The sequence below is a fragment of the Pagrus pagrus genome (genome assembly GCF_965226575.1).
Source record: "Pagrus pagrus genome assembly, chromosome: 6".
NCBI classification, from domain to species: domain Eukaryota; kingdom Metazoa; phylum Chordata; class Actinopteri; order Spariformes; family Sparidae; genus Pagrus; species Pagrus pagrus.
In genome coordinates, this window is record NC_140190.1 from 24,426,297 (window position 1) to 24,447,257 (window position 20,961).

General features: G+C 39.9%; 1 protein-coding gene across 4 annotated transcripts in view; it reads right to left on the bottom strand.

Annotated features, from left to right (window-relative positions):
* The window catches only part of kank3 (KN motif and ankyrin repeat domains 3), a 43,440-nt gene extending 23,907 nt beyond the window's left edge, over positions 1-19,533 (bottom strand). For 2 of the 4 annotated variants that reach the window (XM_084355138.1, XM_084355135.1), the window contains exon 1: positions 19,448-19,533. The gene's annotated coding sequence lies outside the window, so the exon portion shown is untranslated. Of the gene's footprint in view, positions 1-17,185; positions 17,247-17,316; positions 17,351-19,447 lie in introns of those variants that run through there. The other 2 variants (XM_084355136.1, XM_084355137.1) reach the window with 2 other exon arrangements.
* Positions 19,534-20,961: the final 1,428 nt, after the last annotated feature.

Genomic DNA, 20,961 nt, shown 5'->3' on the forward strand with positions numbered 1-20,961 from the left:
GCACTTTTTTGAGTGCTCCGTAGGGGCGGGTATATGGTCTGTTTGTAAAACTGCTTCTCTCAAAATACACCAGTTTACCATATTAGCCAGCTATTTGAATCGTCACTTATTTAAGACGCCAGCATATTTATGTATAATTATTCTTAAGTAATCGTAAAACGAGTTATCGTAGTTTAGACTCTCTTTCTCATTCAATATTAGCGGAAATATGTTATCTAGTGTGAATACTCACAAAATAGTGTATGTGTTACGATGGCCGAGTGGTCAAGGCCAATGGCAAAATTTGCATTTTAAACCATCGGACGTCGGTTGACGCCCCAAAAGCGTTATTCAGGACAGCCCTCACAAGAAGTGTTCAGAAAAAAGGAAACGTGTTAATCTGCGATTTCCATAACATCTGGGCAAAATCATGTGATGTGATCACAAGCTCCAGATGAGCTCCTTCATGGACCCTGAGGTGAGACTGTTGTGTAACTTCTGTTCCCAACGTCAAGCATGAACTTTGAACCTCGACTGATTTGTTGTTTCTGAAACAGGAAACTGTATCTCAATGTAAACGTCCATTTTTACAGACTTTAACTCCCATCCCAGTTCATCTTAAACCAGCTGCTAATCCTGAACTTAAGCTCTTGTAGAAACGTGGAGAAGATTTCTTTCATGTCTTTATCCTTGAGAGGACATTTTGGCCCAACAGACATAAAAACACAACACACACAGAGGAGGGCCTCTGCTGCTGGGATAAATCTGCAGTTTCCTGAAGGGAAGCCTACTACTCCCCCAATAAATCCCCCCCATCAACACACACAGACTCAAACACACAACCCCTTCATGCCCCTGTGGGAGACCTCCCATTGTCTCCCAGTAGGAACTGTAGAGGGGGGGGGGGGGTCCTGCCAGGAAACCCATCAGGCCGTCCTGAAAGCTGCTTCCTGAAGGCAGCAGGAAAACACCAGAGAGAAGACAAGCAGAAACTGAGAGCTGAACAAATAGAGCCAGTGAAACACACACACACACACACACACACACACACACGCACTGCGGCATCCTGCAGCCAACAGCGTCGAGGCTGACATCACATGATGCATCACACTGAGGTTAGATAACATGTTATCAGTTCTGGCTGAGGACTCAAGTGTTTAAGTGTTTGTGCGTGTTAAAGCTCACACACACACAGTGACACTCGGTCACCTCTCGGCCACCAGGCGCCACTTCCTGTCTCCCATCCCTTCAACATAAATCACACACTGACGTCACATCACTAACATCTTGTACGTCCTGCTCTATCCAGAACACAAATCAATTTTTTTTTATCACAATCAGGTCGACTTCAAACATCACATGCCTCCCCTCCCTCTTCCTTCCAGATCCTCCAGCAAACACAATCAGCCACATTCAGCCCCCACAATGAGGCATTATGCCTGTTTGGTGGAGACGCTGTTTTCGAAAAGTTTTGTGAGGCCTCGTTGTTTTCTCCACACCAGCCCCCCCACCAGCCCCATGCTCTCTGCCTTTTCCAGACTGTGTCCAGGTTCAAAATGTCACTAAGTGAATTCAATAAAGTCGCCGGGGAAGTCCGTCACACGGTGAAGAGTCTGGCCGCCGAGTGCTAAAGGCTCCCACACAGTGGAGCTGAAGATGCTGAGAACCAGCTGATTTAAAGTCTGACATAAAGCTTCTCATGAAGGATAAAAGGAGGCCCCTGTGAGTGGAGGCCAACATCCAGAACCAACTATAACATCTCCTCGCCCTCTGATGAAACACTTTCATTCGCCTGTCTGACCTTTTCTACTTTTCTTGTCTAAGTTATCAAACTGAATTATCATTTCACTTTAATTTATTCAGTCTGATGTGTGCATGTTGCCAATTTCCTGTTATTTTGTTTTGGTTTGCCCTAATCAATTAGTCGTGACAGATCAATGCCTGCCAAAGTTATTTCAGTCCACCATTTGTGACTGACAATCAGAAGACCATCGAAACATCAAAGCGATGTGTTCTCGTGATTGTTGCTCTAACTCACTGAAACAGATGTGAGACCTGGGCAGTGATTCAGATCTTTGATCTGTTCTGTTTCCCAAAAACAGGGTTTTCATTCTGCAGGTCCGGAAGATTTCAATGTCCCACACAAAAAGGAAATTCAGGTCGATTTATTATGTGTTTATTGAGCTTAAAAACAATTCACAGAGACTGCTTATAGTCCGTATTTGATGACCTGGGAATGAGACTCACCAACCAACTATCTTTCTCCAGAATCTCTCCACGTTTAATACAAATTATTTTCACAAACATTATGACGGGAGTGATTTAGATATGTTGGACTTTGTTTGGTCCGGGTCTCTTGGTTGATGTAGCTTTGAGAGCGTAAAAGAAGACTAGTGAAAAACATTTTTTCACCGTTTTCTAACATTTTATAGACCGAATAACTGATTATTCAGGGAAGTTTAATCAGCGATGACGATAACTGTTGGTAGCTGCCCTACGCCCTTTTTCTATCACATCTGCCGGTCTGGCTCTAATCGGTTTAACTCGGCGCGTCAGCCCGGCGCAGGAAGGATTTGCATTTCCACCACAACTGGGCTACCTGCTTGAAGACGTGTCTGAAACCAATGACGCGCTTGTCTCAGTCTGTATTTATGAAGAATCACAGCTAACAAAGTGGCTCCGCTAATTCAGCAACAAACACGTTTCATTTTCCATAATTTCTTCACAATAAAAGCCCCTCATTATTTAGTCATTTAAAAGCTCTTATTATGAAGCAGCATTACAGGAAATGTTGTGTTTTCATCAGCAGTAACTAAACATGACTCCTGAAACAGCTGAAAGTCAACACGATGAAACAGTAAAACACAGCAGATGTCTGAAAGTACAAACAGGATGAGAGAAAATAAAGAGATTCAGTGAGAAGCTACAAAAGTACGGAGAGCTGAACACACACACTTTTAAAAACGTCTTTCTCTCAGGTTTCCTGCACGGACATGAGTTGAGTATCGATTTGCAACACACACTTGTTTGAGGGGGAGACGGTGCTTGTTACGGGTTGGGTGCAGTCGTGAGTCGTCATTGCAGCTCGCTTGGAGGTGGGGCGGCTTGGCCCTTCTCCGGAGCAGTGAAACTGGTGATGGAAAAGCAAATAGGCGTGGCTCCGTTTGACTCTGCGTGGTCAAAAGTGCTGGTGGAAAAACGCCATAAGCTGCTTCTCTCGTATCTATGCATCAAATTATCTCTTAAAAAGGTACATTTCACAGTTTCAACAGTTACAATTTCAACAGATATTCCCGGTAAAAAAAATGGTGGGAACCCAAAACAAAAAACTTTGCCCAAAATATTGGAATTTCACACTAACAACACAGTAACTTTATAAAAATCACTCACAAACTTCAAATTATTTTGTCAGAGTCTCTCTCTTGAGTAGTAACTTCTGCATCTGTTTGGGAAAACTTGTTATCCAGTAAGAATTCAAACTACAGACCCAAAGGCCTGACTGGACATGAACCGATTCTTTGAAAAACAACATTATATGTTCCTTTTTTGGAAACAATGATGTTTGCCGTATTAAGCTTCCCAAACTGCTCACAGTTTGTATCCCAGCAGCACAGAGTCAGCTGAGACCGAGGCAGTCCCATGCCTGACGGCTGGCTGCCCCTCCCTGAAACAAAGCAGGGCTCAGAAATCGAGTTTTCCCCAATTAGCCAGTTTCCAGCTCAGATGTCACATTGCATTTTGGACCAAGCAGACCTTGTTTTCCCTCCATGGTGAGACACAAACTCTCCCCACACAAGCGGAACCTTTTTCGAAGCTGCTTTTTAAATACATATGAGCCCTTTTTCTCTCTAAACTGAATAAATGTCTTTCTTTCCCCTCATTTCCTTTTTCTCTAATCACTTCAGCTCTTTGTATTTTCTAACCAAACAAAAAATAAACCATCTTGAGTCTCTCTAAGTTGACCTACATATCAGGTCCACAGATTTGTGTTTACAGTAAGACTGTGACCCATTTGTCTCTTTCACAACAGTAGCAACGAGTCTCCAGATGTTTGATTCTCATAACTACAGAACAAGACCAGATGTCAGCCGCCGCCGCTTTCTGCCCAGAAACGGCTGAAAAATGTGTCCATTATCATGTTATTTCCTCCACTGCTGGAAATTATACCAGTTCAGCATCTCTTTCATTGAGAGGCTCGGGGTAATGACAAGGCACTGGATGTACGTAGGTCTTTGAAATGCTTTGAAACGTCTCCTAAAGCTCCTGAGAACACACCTCCATCACCATGGAGCTGCTCGCGTGGAAAATACATGTTTGTGGGCTCTAATTCAGTTTTCCATCATGCACTGATTCCGTTAGCTCCTCAGATTTGGGCCGGTCATTACTCCTGCAGTTGCACTCAGAGCCAATGATGTCTGCCAGGCATTACTAAACTTAATCGAACATATCGTCGTCGAGATAATCTGCTGAGTGATTTCATCCAAATTGCAAAGGAGACTCCCTTCCTAAAGTTTGTTTTTTTCTTCAGTTGCCTCGTCTGTTGCTTTATTGAATTTATTCTGTCCATATGATTTATTATGCAACTGTTCTCCTTTCAGTAGATTAGTTTTATGAATCCTTTTTCAGTGTTTTGGTGCCACGTTCTGATAAGAAACCTTTTGCAAATGGTTTATAAGTTTCACCTAATGACTTTTTAAAATGGTGAAATAATGTATCAATGCTTCACTAGCCAGGTTTCCATCCAAATGTAATGCAAAGCTTAAAAGAAACTGGTATGTATGTATCAAATGCGGCTTGTGCAGGGTTTGTAGGCTTATTTGGTCACAGAGGAAACCGAAAAACGTTCCTAAATATTGTAACCGATAACTGCAGCACATATACAGAATCTGTTTCTGTAACTTTTGCAATAAAAGCCCTAAAAAAGTATACAAGGCCAGGTGCTCATCTGGTCATTTTCCGAACAGGCCACTCAATGAAATAGCTTACGATATCCACAGTTATGCATAAATGTTTTTTTCACTTAAGTTAATATAATTCATAGTTTTTCCTCATTATCGGTTCTTAATGGTTGCTGAAATGCCCATATTTATTACTTATTTTTCAAATGTTTGCTTATATTTTTGATCTGACATGGTCTTCCAAAGCCATCATAGCATCGTGTACAAGTGGGTGTGCTCTAGAGGAAATGTGGTTTGTGCAGTTTGCGAGGCTGCAACTGGACCCTTCTGTAAAATTGGCAAAACGAAAATGCAGGTAAATGCACGTTTTCATCAATAACCATGAATACTAGTTAATTGAGATAAACAGTAGGTGGCACTGATGCTCCAGTCACGTGCACCACTGGTGGAAATAACTAGAACAACATGCTGGAATAAGGCAGGTCTGTTTGTTTCAAGCATTAATGAAACAAGCTACAAACTGAACGTCATGATCGATCTGCTGTATCTGTTTCCATTGCACGTTGTCACATTGTCTTTTCATTAATACACCAACTTTTCTACCTTTTCCATGTGTAAAAGCTTTTCTGTGGTTTTCTAATTTTCAGCATTGCCACTTTTTTGGTGCACACATTAAAAATGTGCGTAATTTAGATTTATAGAAGAGTTTAAAGCAAAAACAACCAACGTTTAGTTGGTTGTGTAAAGTGTTGGTTTGTGTAAAGTACCTCTGGCTCCAACAGGAAACCATTTATGAATAACTTTATAACAGTTGTAATAACCCTTTACAAATGACTTTATAACTACAGACAACTAACTAACATTTACTGTTGGTCAATTAAAGATAAACTCTCACCCCTTTATTTTTACGACATTTTTAATGAAAACCCAGCTACAGAGATTTTTAACAAAATGGCCACCCAAACATTATTTTTATTACTTAACTAATAAATGATTTATTAACCATGGATAAGGCCACAAGATACAACTGCTAACCCCTTTATAAAGAGCTCTCTATTAGAAAGTGGAACCAGTGTTTTTATTTTTTATTTAATTTTATAAATTTTCCTATAAAAGTTAGAGTGCTTTACAAAATGACTCGTATACATAACAGATACAGACGAGTTAACAAAACAAGAGGGAAGAGATTAAAAAGGTAACAACATGCAATATTGATGGAAACAACAAAATAAGTGAAAAAAGGAATAAACTACGATATAAAGGGTTCTGTTCTGGTTTGGCTGCAGTGTTGGAGCCTTTTTATATGACTTCATAGGGCAGGGCGCTTTTCCAGCAGCACCTCAGTGCTAAACACAGCATTTGTTCCATTATGAGCCAGTAAACAGAGGTGATCTCTGTGCTCCAAAGGGTTTGGGAAACCAGTTTGAAACTGGAGTTCAAGGTCTCACTTTGCCCTCAGAGACATTTTCTCAAGAGTCAGATTCAAGAGCAGAAGAAGTGACAACAAAATCTCGAGACGCCTTCAGGGAAAGTTTGAGTGCAACCACAAACTAGAAGTTCTCTCTCTCTGTTGTGTCACACAAAACTAAACTTGTTCATTGTTCGGTCCAAAAATTAAAATTAGTTCAAAGGGTTTGCTGCATCGCAGTGACACGCAGTTTCCAAAAGCAGTCGCGGTTTGGTCCTTCCAGAGAGAAGCGGTCAGTCTTTGCAGAATCTGACCTTTCTGGTGCTCAAACCACAAGACTGTGGTCTGTCTTCAAACCAGTCTGCCACTTTCACCACGTACCAGCCAAAAATCATGGCCAGGATCTGATAGAGTGAATAAATTAACCAGATGCTACAAAAATTCACCAGATGTTTGCTTAGTTTGGTGTTTTCCCACCCTAATGTTAGTGCACAGTTTGATAAGTGCCTCTTTCCCAAGATCTGCCAGTACTTGACCTGATGTGAGTATTTTTAGCCCTGTGTTTTTTATTCAGAGTTTCTCAGGCAGTGGAGATAGAAGTGGGAGGAACGTCTGATTGGACCACATTGGTAGACCCCCCACTGACAAGTCTGGACATTCATACTGTGGTCCTGGTGCCTCATTTATAAAACAGACAAATGATCAAGTTTGATATTAAGTATGACTTGAGCAGAAAACCACATAGAGGTTAAAACCTTACATCTGTGTGGAAATGATCTTTTCTCAAAGCAAATCTAGACTCTTTGTGATTGTGTACACATTCATGTCTGTGGTGAACTTTGCATGAGCTTTATGAACAATGTGCAGCGGCAACACATCTGAAGCTGCTTGTTTGACTTTGTTCGTCAACCCGCTATTTAGTCCACTGAATAATACCCGTTGCCGGGCTTCAATCTCCTCTACCATTAAAAATATTCTATTTTCCTCTTTTGAGCCATGGCAGCTCCTGACTAAATCCTCTTTTTGCTGGCAATATAAGAGAGGAAATCACAAGACAGGTGACGTCAATGTAACTTGATTTGAGATTTATAGATTATAGGAGCTGAAGTCACAAATGGGATTCTAAGAAACGCCTCAGTGTCTTTTAATAATCAATCAGAAGCAGAATGTCTGAAATCATCTTAATACTAAGCTCAATTATAAATCAAAAAACATTTTTAGAAATGAGGCCCCTGTTTTGTTGTGCCATTTGTTTCACAGAGGGCATGACTGTTGTTTATCGGCAAATGAGAGAAAAGAAAAAAAAACCTTGGGAGGCACCAGGCATTTTTGTTGCCAATATGCAGCAATATGAAAAACTTACAAAATAAATGACCAGTGAAGTTTACGATTTCAGTGCATTGGTGTCAATTAAGACAACAAAATTCATTGTTTAACTGTAAAATATCCTGCCTCCATCCAAATCCAGTGAAATACGGTCTGAATGTGAACGCTTAATCAACGTATTCAAACAGACATCTACTAAATCTGCGCTGACTGAGCTGTGTTTAAGCCTAGACGTCAGGTTCACATATAGACGGCTATCATACTTCTTAGACACAAAACTGCTTGGTTTGGCACCGAAATACACTGGATTTTACTCATCAAGATCCAAGCTTTATTCCCTGAGAAATTAATGAAAATGTTAAAAAACGGGTATGGTAAAGGAAAAATTCCTGTAACTCTCCCTTTATTTAGATCTGCACCGAAACTAACTGGGGTCTACTCTGGGCTGAGACCCATCCTCCATCTAAGTTTGGTGGCCATGTTTCTACAGCAGCACCACAAACTGGACCTTTAAGGGTCAGCCTTCCAAACAGTAACACATCCAAAGTGATCCACCTCAACCAGCTACAACATTACTTGTAATGTCACAGTAAAAATAATCGAATTATATGTTATATGACATGATAAGGTTACAACTACAGGCCATTCTGCAGCCGAATGAGTACTTTTATTTTGATACTTTAAGTGTTATTGTTTGTCTGCATGCAACAATATTTAACCTAGGGCGTGTGTGTGTGTGTGTGTGTCTGTGTGTGTGTGTGTGTGTGTATGTGTGAGGTCATGATGTGCGTTGATGTTCTATGATGTAATGTCTAGATATTCCAAAAAAGTTGGATATAGGCCCAATGTTCACTTGTTGCCTTGTAGGAGAAACACTTTCATCACAGTTCATAAGGATGTCAGTCGGCAGCATTTTTATTAGCCGCCTTCAAGATATCAGAGATGGAGAAGGTTAGAGCAAAATTTCAAGATTGACCTCTGTAGCATCTATCAGGGGGAGATCAAGGCTCTCTCCAGAGAAAATGAGGCCCTTCAGCTGAAGAACCACGAGCAGAAAGCTCTGATCTCAGCTGAGATGAAGAACCAGCAGGCCATGCTCTTAGAAATCCAAGAGCTTAAGAATGAGCTTCAAAGAGCTGAAGCCATGAATGCCAACGAGCTGAGCAGACAGAAGGTGGTCTGCCCGCTCGTAACTAATATCTGCAAAAATACATAAAACTCAAACAAATAGAAGTTTTGCTTATTTTTTTTTTTTTTCTAACAGTCAGCTTCTGCAAAGTATCTGTACATGAACCTTGTAACCTCCAAATTCCCATCAAATCCAGTGCAAAGACAACTCTCCAAAGAACAAAATAGTTGTTTGTAAAACTAGATTTAGCACAAAGACTCTACGACACATTTTTTTTTTTTCGGGGTTTCACAGCATTCAGTCGATAAAATGAGAGAAGAAACTGCTGTCAGTTTGGTCTCATCGTCACGTTGACGGTAAACTGTCAGCACATGTCAGCTCGCAGTCAAAAGCATAAATTGATTGGTAACACTTTGTAAGAAGAAGCTTTAGTTAATAGGTAATATTATAAGTGTTAATAAAAGCAAAATAAACACAATTATTGACAATTGTTTACAAAATCACTACACATTTACAGAGTTTAACCCACTCATTATGTCATTGTTAAACCATTAATAAGCTTTTTTTGTTGCTCTATAAAGGTTGAAACATACTTTTTTACATGTATGCGTTTACTGACAGTTAATCTGTTTTTCACTGCTACCAGATCTAAATGTACAATGTAAATGTACAACAATCCTTATTAAGGTTAATAAATTATTTATTGTTTTTTACTAAACAACATTCCTTAAATGGCTTTTGCCTTTAGTACAACAGCAGAAGGACAAAACTCAGTCCCCAGCTACTGTAGCCTTTGGGGCAAGTGCTCTATTATCAGTCTCATAAGTCTTTACTCTCTCGTGTTGGTATCGGTCTCAAAAATCCAGTACTGGTTGGGCTCTACTTCACGGCCAACAGACCACAGATAAGGAAGGAGACGGTCATTGTTGTAACATTAGGTATCATGATTTGCTTGTTTTAAAGGATAAATCTGGTGATATTCTGTGTTTTTACTAATGCAACTGATCCTGTGTAAAGACCAAAACCAGCAATACATTGATCTGACTAACTCTAAAGTATTATTTGTGTAGCAGAAGCCTGATATGTCTTATTTTCTTCAGTGCTAACGCCGTCGTTAATACACGTAAATGAACCACACTGTTGCACTGGCACTTTTTCGACCAAGGCAGTTCCGGTGCTGGTTCGGAGCCAGTGCTGACTCTAGAACCAGTTGTTTGCATTTCAACAGCCAAAGAACTGGTATAACTAGATTTTCCCAGCAGGAAACAGTGGGTACAAGTCAAAAAGTATTCACAGACAGACTAGCACATTGCAGGTTTTGACAACAACTAAGAAAACGTGCACTGCACGCCCCACTTAAAGACTGTGTGTTAACAGTCCGACCTTGAGATAAGAAGTCCAGGGCCTCAGGCGAGAGCTGACTGTAGATCCGCTCAGAAAAACGACCTTTAGCTCCTTTTCCTTTTCCAGTCCAGCAATCAGTAAATAAAAGTACAGAACGTATGGGTGGTCTGTCAAGTGTTTCATTATGAACTCAACCTCTGCTTCCCTCTAATCACCACTTATCTCATTAACTTACATAAAATGAGTCTGAGATGCTCATGTTAGTTTTTGTGGTGGTGATAACTGCAATTGAAATACCTCATTGTTTTTTAAAGATAAGCGATCACAATTGCTTGAATTATTTCAAGAGGTCAAGAGGAAGGACTTCAGACAATCAAATTTAACATTATTAAATTACATTTTTTGAGTCAGATTTCTCCAGAAACATGAATCCGTCATCTTGAGATGAATTAAAACAGGTTGTGTCTCGAGACAACAATTAAACTCAAACTCGATCTGCAAAAACTGTAACAGCAAAAACACGTAAATTGTTTACTTGAGTTGGATCAGTCGTGATCTTGAGACTAACAAGGGAAATAAAATTATGAGCAACAGAGCCGCTCTTGATTCCTGTAAATATCAAAGCATCCTCCAGCTTTACCAAGAGGACAGAGAAACTTTTGCCTGAGACCACAGAACAGTGATCTCACCCACGACTGACTTTGTTTCACTATTAAATATTTGTTTAATTCCTGTTTATTACATTCTGCTGTGTGCCGTGTACTTCCAGTCTGAAGCCAACTCTGGAGCTTAAACAGTAAACTGGGGGAAATCACATAAAGACAGATTTTTCCTTCCTTGTAAAAACTAGAAGTACACATAGAAAACATGCAGCTCTCAAACACACTGAACTTCTGAGGAGCTTCTCCTCCTTTCAAGGGCAATTTGGAGAGCCACTCCAATCAGAGAATCTGGTATGAAGCTGAAAGTGGCAATTTCCATTTTCAAAGCCTGGATGCCTGCTAATTATGATGAAGGCCTCCTGCTATCAGGTTCAATGCAGCTCTGACACTCAAAACTAATTGTTGCCTCAGACAAATAAAGACCTCACTCTTTAAAATCTTCAACAAACCACAGAGAATTAACATGTTTAAACTCTCCTGGGATTATTGTTGCCATCACTGAATATCAGTTTAGTGCTTTAAAAACAAATAGACGACAAACTCAAGATTCCTCCTTGAAATAATAAACTAATGGCTCTGACCCCCTTTAAGTGTGCTCTCAGGCAGATTTACGCAGCCCTCCATCTAATGTGAATGAGGACACTCCTGCAACCAGTGCACTGAAAAAATATTAGCTATGTTGAAACTTTACATTTCTTTAGGTTCAATTTTTTATTTTACAACGCTGTGCTGATGCTCTGGTTAGGTTTAGGCAAAAAAAAAAAAAACATAAAAAACAAAAAAGACAACACTTGGTTAGGAAAACATCATGTTTTGGCTTGAGATACTACACAAACGGCTAGAGATGTCCCGACTTCTTGTCAAAAATATCTGTTATTTGTCAAAAGAAATAAAAATATCCAGTGGTGTCACGTTTACAAATGTTGAAATGCAGTCTCAAGCTGTGGTCACTGCTTTAGCAGCTTTCTGGCCTGCAACTCCACCACCATCCTCTCCACCTCCTGATATAAAAGTCAGGTCATAAACATGTATTCTGAGCATGATGTGGCACGTACTGTAAAAAATGTCAATATTTGAGCATATCATTGGTTTGCAGAAACACACACTGCCAACTAGGGTTGGGCCGATGAACAATGCCATCGTCCATCGTCGACTACTAATCCCTGAGCATCGTAACATCGTGATTTAAAAGGCTCCCCACCAGAGAGCACAACTAAGAGGTTCAGAGCTGCCGTAGGGCAAGAGTTGTTGTTGGTAATATGTGGGGAGAAGAAATGAAAAGATAAGTGTAATGTTTCTGCTCAGTGCACTAACATTACGTCTCCATGTCCCCTTTGTTATTTTCTTATTAAACCATCTCAGTTAGGTGAACCCAAGACGCTCGGTTAAATTTGTGTCAGCAGTGTTTCTTTTTGAGACGAGGACGCTTTTAAACCTGGCACCCTTAATTAGCCTGTAAATACCAGGTGAGTGCACGTTATACGAGCACACGAAACAGTATCTGTGGACAGAAAACGTCCTCACGAGAGAGCATTTTGGCTCAAGATCAATCCTCCATAAATTCGTAAAACTGCTCGACACTAACTCGCCTGTGCTTGCTCATCAAGCAACAAAGGACACAAGGACAAATATACAACTTTATTTCACTGATTTTGGTGAAACTGGATCATATTTTATGGAGAAAATATTTTTTCTGGTTTTCCCTGTTTTCTTCTTCCTCCTCTGGCTGCTCTGCCTCAACACTCAGTGATTTACAGTTTCCTGATGGACAGATAGCGTTTCTTGTTGCTAAAGTAACCACTAACTGTAGCTGCCATTAGCTACTAAGCTCAGTTGGCCGTGCAGCTAGTATCCCAGTTAGCCGATGCTACGCAGACTTGGAGCTCAGAGCAACAGGGGTGTGTTGGTCTTCACACCCCCAGAGAACACGACAGGGCCGGGACTAAAAAGTAGCCTCTAAGAACGACGATGGCTCGTTTGACAACAGGAAATACAGCGCCTCTGACTCCGGTGAAGACCCAGCGGGTTCAGGCCGGGACAGGAGAGGAGCTACAGGGAGGTCGGGCATCAGTCAAGTCGACGCCTGCCTCTGGAGGCCTGAGTAAGATTCTACGGCGGGGAAGTCAAACCCAGCATGAACACCAGCTTGTACAGTATTTCCTGTGGTCAAACTGGCCTCTGTTGGTCTCAGAGGCTGTGTTCAGTCCGTTCTTTTTCACCAGTTCAAGAGACGACGCCTGAAATAAACATGACGAAGTCCAAAACAAAGACAACACAGGCTGTTAAATGTAAAAGAGGAAGATGGTGAATGAGTTCAGGGTGGAGGCTTGTGCACACAGCAGTGATTCAATCCTAATAAACCCACGATACTACCTGTGAGAACATGTAGATTTTGTTTTTCACTGTGGTATACACTGGTGGGTCCAGCTTTCTCTTTCCTGCATTAAGTCACTGCAGTGAACTGAGTAACTCAGTCTTCAGGCGCTAAAATTAAACCCACTCGTAATAGAGCTAAAAATATGACGGCATGTATTTTATCAAGCAGCGGCACTCATGAGCACAAGGAGACTGAAATTTAATTCAGTGTTAATTTGATAAACTGTCCTCCTGTTCCAAGGTGTACACAAGGCGAGGAGGCATAAATTAGAAGTTTGTATGAAAAAAGAAATATCGGGACAGGTATCAGAGTGTGCCACTGACCCGCCGACACCTCTAACTAAATTTACAGAGTCTATTTCTGAGGGGACAGCAGTAAGTCAAGCCTCAGGCTCCTGTTGCAGGAAGACAGTTTCCCCTGAGAGAGCTTAAAAAGTTATTAAAGGATTAACACTCATTTAAGAGACGATTCCAGCACAAGTATATCCAACATCTCCTCCTTTTGGTATGTTTTCTTTGACTTATTTCCCCAAAACAATAAACAACCTGTCTAAAAAACGGCGAATTATAGTTAAGACAGTTTTAATTTCTGTTTAATTTTACAAGAAGGCGCTAAAGTGGAAGTTCAACAATAAGGCTCCACATCCTGACTCACTCCCTTCCCAAGATTATTCCCAAACCAGTCAATAGATCTCCCGTCTTCTCTGTGCCACTATCAAATCATTTATTTTCTCACGCCCAGATGTGTGAACACACTGAATGAAGGAGCAGCAGCAGCCCCATTCACACTGTCCTCTCAGTGCCGTCTGTGTGAAAGTTAGTTAGTTAAGATGCTTAGAGGGGGGACAGTTTCGCTGCAGCTCTGAAGCGCCTCCAGAGGAAGTATCAGAGCCGCAGGAGAGGCGAGCCGGCGTCTGTGTGAATGGAAAAGTCAAAGGCGCGGAACAGGGGTGTGTCGATCTGATGGTGTTCACAGTCAACAGATACTTCACTCAACTTATGAGGAAAAAATACTGCAGTTATACGTGGAAAAGCCTCTGTCATCCTGTCTGTCATCCTGTCTGTCCTACCGACTCTTCGTCACATTTCTGCCCAAAAAACAGCGTCTGTCCCCGGCAGCAGTGCCAGGCGGCTCCGCAGTTGAATGCCAGTGATTATGTGACGTGATTCAGAGCAAAAAACTTTGACTCACCATGTGTTTGTCGCCTTACAGTATTGTGTTGTAGTTAGGGTCTCTGGCAAAAAAAGCACTGCGACTTCAGTGATCTTTCCCCCAGAAAACAGCCTCCCTCCCCGCGAGTCAGAGAGTCTGACAGCGTCAGCTGTTTATTGATGGTGATAATGTTATTATGTAATTTAGAGCGAAAAATGTAACTTTGTCACTTTCCAGGATGTATGGTGGGTCAGGATCTCAATCACAACACATTATAACAGCATCCACATGATGATAAACAGTCAGCGGGTACATGTTTAGATTAACAGGTGGACACCGGGGGAAACATGCTGACAAAAAACACACTTGTGTCAACGTCATCATGTGTACCATCACGCCTCTTTTAGATCCGCAGCGCCGGCGTGCTGTATGAACTGACACACTGGTGCGGCTTTACACCGGAGCTGCTTGGTTCTGTGTGTACAAACAAAGGCGGAGAAATGATGACCCTTCGCTGCGACGATAATGCCGAGTCTCTATGTGAAAAGGGCTAGTGGCTCTATGTTTCTGAGCTCCTGCTCCTGGAAGATTGAACCCAAACTAAACAAAAGATTATCATTTTCACTATCTGCACTCTTATTGTTTCAGTCACTACCCAGAGTTCATGACCAAAGGTGAGGACTGGGTTGCATGACTCAGCTGCCTCTTCAGAATCACAACCCAGAACTGCTGATGGAGCCGCACTGATCTTACTCTTCCCCACAACCAAGAAAACATAAACTTCATTACTTGAGGCCTTGCTGTTGTCTGAACCGAACAAGCCAACTACCATTATCAAAACATTGTGATTGTGATATGGCCAAATTGCAAATTCGCTAATATTTCGATTGATTGTTCAGCCCTACATGCACAGCTTCATTTTGACAAAACCTTCCAACATTAACACTCTTTTAGCTCCGTTTTTGGTCTCCACCAACTTCCTTAGGGAAAGATTTAGCCCTTTAGCTGCTAAATGCTCCGCTGTGTTCACCAGCTAGTCCTATCCTAGAATAGGATAGAATACTATAATGATTATTATTTCACATTTCTTTTCAGTTTTCTGTGGCTGTTTGCTTAGGTCCAGGGAAATAAAACACTTGGTTAGGTGAAGGAAAACATGATTTGATAACTTCTCTCTGTCTTTTTGCCCGAGTCACTAGGTTATGATTTTACCAAAATGTGATTGTTCAGTTTCAGTTGTGGAGCATCACCAACACGACAATATCAGTTCATGCAGTCGCTAACTGTGTCCCTCTGTTGTTTGGTGCCTTGCAGCTAACGCACAGTAAGTTTTTAGAGCTTATTTCCACTGAAAGCTACAGCCGAAACAAGCCAAACAACAAGAGTGAAACAAAATATTTAAATAAAAGCTATAAAGCTCCTGAGCCGGGCTGCAGATTCATTGGATAATTCTCTCTAGTTTCATCACTACAAGCGTCCTCTTTGACATTGTTGTTATACAAATTATAGATTAGCTGCTTTAAGTTTAGCCACCTAAACACTAGGTTAAGGTTAGGGGAAAACCCCAGTCATAACAATTCCAGCTACATAAGTAACAAGCCGACGTCAGGTTCTTTAACAGAGTCAAAGCTCCTCAATCTGTCAGGTTAAATGTTCTCGAGGAGTCTCAAGTTAAGGCTGTGATTTCCTGCATTTCCCAGAATCCAATTCAGCAACCTCCAGGGAGGGGAAGTGACCACGTTTTACTCAGATGTTTCTGTCCCTTCTACGGTGGATTTCTCCCTGTATTATTGCTTTTACAATGTTCACTGTTTATAGTATGAATCACTTCATAATGTCCTGCTCTCGGGCTTCACTGCGGCCCAGAATCAGCTGATCTGGAGGTGACATTTTCTGCAGGAATGAAACACGATCAGCTGCAGAGACACGTCTACCGAGTTCAGCCTCACTGTGACTGACTCAACATCCGAACAACCAATACCGCAGATTAAAACTGTGAGATGATGCACAGTAATAACAGACAAGAGACCAGCCAGGGGAGGGGTTCAACACTTCTGACAATAGAGGAGGTCGTAGAGTGGGGGGATTTCCATCCCATGTAACAGCCTCACCCACAAAACTGTCAGAGGGAAAAAAATACTTTTCTTCTGGATCTGCTCTAAATCTCTTCTCTTTAAGTAAATAAACTGTATTAATGGAGTAATTTTCAAAACAAAAAGGTGCCTTATTGGAAAAAGAAAGGACGGAACCCAAAAGATAAAATGAGTATACGAGAAAGCCAAAACACAAAGTGGCTTTTAAAAAAATCTTCATTGATTCTGAGGCTTTTTCATATGAGGAGCGACAAGCACAATCACAGAAACAACACATCTGCTGGAAAGATCAATATCTGAGATTATAGATCACAAAAGATTTTTCTGATCAGACACTCACGACCAAAACACCAGTTTTAAGTTCAATTTAAAAAATATAAAATAATCTTTAGTTAGGTGAGCGTAATAAGAAAAGTGAAAGTATCATATTTAATATCTTTGAGTGAATTAAAGTCTCAAAAATAGAAACTGTAATGTGAGACATGATCAAAAAGAGGTTGCATTATCAGTTATAGAAGTGACAAAGTCTTGGAGTCACTTTATAGGTCTATAAAAAGCCTTAATAGACAAGGTTTAAATCCTGATTTATTTTAAAAATAGACATTTTAAGTCTTAATTGAGGTGTTAACAGATTTTTGCAACATTCATCAAAGTTTAAAACACTATAAGCACAGGAAAACACAGTGTAAGACACAAAAAGTCCTGCAAATATTATAAAATCTGTTCACCTCTAAATCAAAAACACAATAATTGAAAAGTAAATGTGTTTTTTGCAGAGACAATAACATCAGTTGTGATCAATAATTCACCACAACACCTTGACACAGCTGAAGCACATGCAGTGTGAATCGTCTTGTCGTTTGTTCACAGAGTCGAAAAGTCAGGCATTAATCAGCTCATCAATATCAGCACCATGTGTGTTAATCGATCCCTCATGCTGTTTCTTACCTTCTGGCTTCTGGCTTCTGTCCGTCCAGTCACACTGGGACTTGTCATGACTTTCGGAGAAGGTAGGAAAAGTTTGGGAGGAGAAGAAGAAAAAAAAAAACTCCTATCCTCTGACGGCTGTCAAGTTACATACCGTTTAATGGAAGGTTTCCGGTTTTAGATTTCAAAACAAAAGGTCAGGACAGGCAGCAATGTTTTTTGTTTCATTTTGTGTGTGTTTGTTTGTTTGGGGGGGGGGGGGGGCATGCATGTATTTATATAAATATAATAATAAATAATAATAATAATAATAATAATAATAAACTTATTTTATAACCTTTAAAAACAGAATTTACAAAGTGTTTGACAAACAAGCAAAAGCAGGAAACTCTGGAAGACAATATTACAGAATAAACACTCTGCAGTCATGCCAGACACAAGGAAGCCTCGTCTAAGGTGAATTAAAACAAGAAGACAGAACAGAAAATGTAACAACACAAACAGACAATATGAGTCATTACAAGTAAAAGGAATAAAAGCCATAAGACAGGCAAAATCACAGAAAAAGAAAAAGAGATGAAAAGTAATGCAAAAATAGAGGTAAATACAATAATAAAATCAATGAAGGACAATAAGAAGACGACATGAGAGGAATTAAAACAGATTAATAGACTAGGAGCAGTAAACGGAATAAAAAGAGAGAACTGTATATGTTGTATGTATTATTATAGATTCAATTATGATATTGAACAATTTTACCTGATCAAATAAAGGTAATCAAATAGAATATATAAATATAAATACATCTGAATAAAGAAATATATGTTTAAAAAAAACAACATCTTAACAGGCTACGTTTTAGCATTTCTTGGACCAGTACATTTTGTCATATGTTATACTATGTTTATTATATATTGTCCAATACTCATACTATGCTATGGATAAAGCAGTACAACATTTTACAGTGTGTCATATTTTATGTCACATGCTAAATTATGTATGTTAATATGTTTCTATTATATACTATCTATTATATTTCTATTATATTTATCTATATATTAATACACACATACACACTAAATATCATTACCTAATCATATTATATTATTCTGGTGCACACCTTTTACATATATTAAACTTGTTGACTAATAGAAAATAAAGCCTAATCACAAAATGAATTAGGATGTATATAATTTGAAGTACATTATCAGTACATAAAGTAGTTCAAATTAGCGCCACCTATACCAGTCACAACCATAAAGTGATGTACACATGAAAGCATCCTAATGAGCATGGTAATCATCACATTTTAATAATTAAATCATTAATCTGAAATGTGCCATTGCTCTTAATGAATACTTTTACTTTTGGTGCTTTACGTTGTTAAAATTGTACTTTTAGTTACTTTAAAGTAATATTAAATGTAAATGCATGTTTTTCTCTACATTGTGGTATTGCTACTTTTACTTAAAATTATTGATTTACAATCATGCTAAGGTTTTAAAGGAAAAGAGCTAATTTTATTCTGCAAGCTCTGTAGATGTATTTTAATTATTTGTCTACATGAACATGTTCTCAATATGACCTTTCAGTAAAAAATGAGTTCTTCCCCAAGGCTGATATTTCAGTAAAGCCATTGTGTACTTTTATTTTGAAGGCATAACAATGTCGCTTCCTGTTACTTCCTGTGTTTTTGACGCAGCTTGCGTCGATCGCTGCTAGAAGGAATCAATGACAGACAGTTGGATCCTCCAATGAGGAGCGAGATCCCAAGCCACTGGGCGGTGACGACAGAGGGGCGTGGTTTGTTTGTCAGTTTGCTCAAGTGGCGCCAAAGTGGCAACAAGAGGCGTCATTATGTTCAGGACTCACCAAACATTACAGCGTCTGTCCACAAGTAATGTCTGAATAACTCACTAACTCTTCAGCACATTTATCTGCCTGAAGCCATGTTCTCTTCCGTTTCAGCTCATAGTTTAGAGTCTGAACACCGATGTGATTTTACCAGCCTGTTCATGTCAAAGCACAGCAACGACAAGAAACCTTTGGCTGTGTTTTATATTTAATGGCAGGTCGCTCCCACCTGAAGACAAAATATATACGTGTTAATGTGGAGATGACCGCCTGAGAAGAGCCTCATAAACTGCATTACCTGCCACCAGCAGCTGAGGACGCTGTTGTCTTTCAGGTTGAAGACCGTGACATGAGTTTATTTCAGGTTGTTGAAGACGACCCCCTCTTCCTCCTCCTCCTCCTTCTTCTTCTTCTTCTTCTTCTTCTTCTTCTTCTTCTTCTCTTTCTTCTTCTTCTACAACAACAATACGACATCTTAAACCAAAACAAAGAAAATGTTGATGACCGGACCTTTTCAGTCAACTAAATAAAATATGATAAAGAGATCTTCTGACGTGTGGACAGATGTTCATTACTCCAACTCAACAGTCACAGTGTCATTCAACCAATTATAAATCACATTATCACTTTCTGGTCGTTCAGTTGGTCTTTCTGTCTTCCCTCACTTTCTTTTCAGATGTTGTATGAGTTGTGTTAAAGTGAATGTCTTCCCCTCGACCCAAGTCTGATCTCAAAACAATGACTAAACAATAACTGTGTCACGGCCGCTGTGCTGATCATCTGGTTTGTATCTGTTGCTCCGGGAAACAACATAAACTATCTATGACTATGACTCACATGCAGGATTTATTTGGTCTGTATTTGTCTTGTGTTTTCTATAATATGGGGTTGGGCGAACATGATTTTAGAACAAGAAAGAAAAAAATCTATCTTTTTCTTTATTTTTGAAGAATATTGTTAATATTTATATAGCCTATTTTTAACATGTATACCTCTGCTTGGCGTGTTTTGAGCAATGTGACCTGTTATCATATGGCAAAATCAAACTCTAGCTAGTAAGTCACCCTTGAGATTTGTTTTTGTATGTGGGTGTCAAACAAACTAACTTATTAAGGGATTATGTCACATGACTAGAGCAAACTCCATCAACTGAAACTCCATCTAGTAAAGAACCCCATGAGATGTGGTTGAAAGCTGGCAAAAAAGCTAGTAAGCAGACCTTTAGTTACATTTTCTTCCCCTCAAACAGGTAAAAAGGTGATATATCACCACCTGTTATCGTATGACTGAAGCAGACTCTATGCTGTTTTAAGATTGAAAGCTTCAGAAAAAGCCAGTAAGTGAACCTTGAGTTACGTTTTTTTGTTGAACAAAGATGGATCTTGTTTCAACAATGTCTCTGTTCTTCCCCTGGTTATAGTTTGTTTTCACTGCCACGAAAGTATAATTTCTTAAACTCATGGGCTGGATTTCTGTGGATTTTACAGATTCAAGTTTTAAAAAAAAGTAAATAAAATCATGAAATGAAATCCTTGCAGCACCTGAAGGAAACAATGTGAATCTAACTAATGAAAACAGCAGCAGTGCTTACAACTTACAACGACTCTTTATTTCTATCTTGCTGCTACAAAGAAAGAAATGTGATACTCAAGTGTGCAGGCGTTTTACTCTGTCAGGAAGGAAAGCTCGGCTCTCTGGTGACCAGAGGGAACAATGGGGGGATTGGCAGGTCGCCGTGACTGACAGAAACAACAAGAACACCTTAGAAATGGATTAAAATGGTCAACATGACACTGTCAAAACACTGCAAAC